Genomic DNA, 1,598 nt, shown 5'->3' on the forward strand with positions numbered 1-1,598 from the left:
ATAATTTTTTAATCAATATTTTGTTCTTAATTTTGCTTTTTGTAAATCTACATGCAACTATAAAAAATGGTTTGGCCATCCCAGTCACCTTCTCAAAGTACCTCCTGATGATGAATAACAAAAAGTTTTATTATATTACAATGGAAACAGTACCACAAATAAAGAAACATAATAACAAATATTAATTATTAATAAAATAAAATACCAAAGAATTACTAGTGTTTTCACTATTTGAAGTGTACTTACATATTTGATTTTACTATTCTCACATTCCTGTACATTTAACACTGAATAAGATTATGATGTTCAACAAGAGTTTTATAGGCTACGTGTAGTCTTTAAAATTACCCACTAAGATTGCTTTTTATGACTCATCTCATCATTTCTATATGGCTTATATCATCATTTGTTCCTCACTAACATATAAAGTAAGGAAACCCTAAAGTTTTAAGAGAAACTGTGCAGTTAACAAAGTCTTAACTCTTCACTCTGCTTCTTTACACTAAGACTTTGCAACATCTCATTAGTAATGTTTCTATAAACTCTGAAGTGTACATTTTAGTAGCATATGTTTGCTACCATAAATCTTAAATATTTATAGAAAAGTTGTATGACCTGACAAACAGTCCTAATTTTGGCCTATATAAGCAAATTCCCAAAATTAAATATATTTAAAACTTTTAACAAACCTTAACACTTGCCACAGTGTTCATTATGACAGGTGCCTTGTACAGAATAATTGAATTCGTCCTCCTACACATCTCTTTTTTTATTTTTATTTTTTGCGAACATACTGTACAGAGGGGTTACAATTACACGGGCAAGATAATGAGTACATTTCTTATCAAGCCTCCTCCTTTGTTTACCCTTCACATCCCTTCCCAGCCTTCCCCTGTCCCCCCATCCAATACCCCCCCATCCTACACATCTCTTGAACAACAATATCTGGGATTATTTTGTTTTTGAAATGTTAATCTTGTCTATTCTTAAATGTGTGCTTATATAAGAAGTACATGGTTCTAAAATTTCACGAGAAATCTTCAAAACTTACTTTTCTTTGAATTGTCTAGTTTAAGAAAATCAATTACACTTTATATATAAAAAATTCTCTGTGCTCAATTCAGCAGCACATTCACTAAAATTGGAACAATACAGAGAAGATTAACATGGCCCCTGTGCAAGGTTGACACGCAAATTCTTGAATCATTCCATATTTTTACAAGTAAAGATGCTGGAGAGGATGTGGCCACAAGGGAACCTTACTTGATTCTTGGTGGGAGTGTTAACTTGTTCAATTTGTTCAACCACTTTGGAAAGCAGTATGGAGGCTGGTCAAAAGACTCCATATAAAGCTCCTTTATGACCCAGCAATCACAATTCTAGGGATTTACCCAAATGATCACAAAGAAGACCATACTAAAACTACCAGCACAACGATGCTAACTGCAGCATTATTTACAATAGCTAAGATATGGAGCTCACCTCTATGGCACACAGAAGATGAATGCACCATGAAAATGTGGTGTATATACACAATTAAATTTTATGCCTCCATCAGAAAGAATGACATCACCCAATTTGTTAAGGATTGGAAAGAC

At 32.9% G+C, this 1,598-nt stretch overlaps 1 non-coding gene across 1 annotated transcript; it reads left to right on the forward strand.

Annotated features, from left to right (window-relative positions):
• The first annotated feature begins 1,111 nt into the window (after nt 1-1,111).
• On the forward strand, nt 1,112-1,218 carry LOC138839207 (U6 spliceosomal RNA). Its single transcript, XR_011375912.1, has one exon. It is a non-coding gene; the product is annotated as a U6 spliceosomal RNA (small nuclear RNA).
• The last annotated feature ends 380 nt before the right edge of the window (nt 1,219-1,598 follow it).

The sequence above is a fragment of the Dipodomys merriami genome, unplaced genomic scaffold, assembly GCF_024711535.1.
Source record: "Dipodomys merriami isolate MVZ:Mamm:240054 unplaced genomic scaffold, mDipMer1.0.p SCAF_298, whole genome shotgun sequence".
Lineage (NCBI taxonomy): Eukaryota > Metazoa > Chordata > Mammalia > Rodentia > Heteromyidae > Dipodomys > Dipodomys merriami.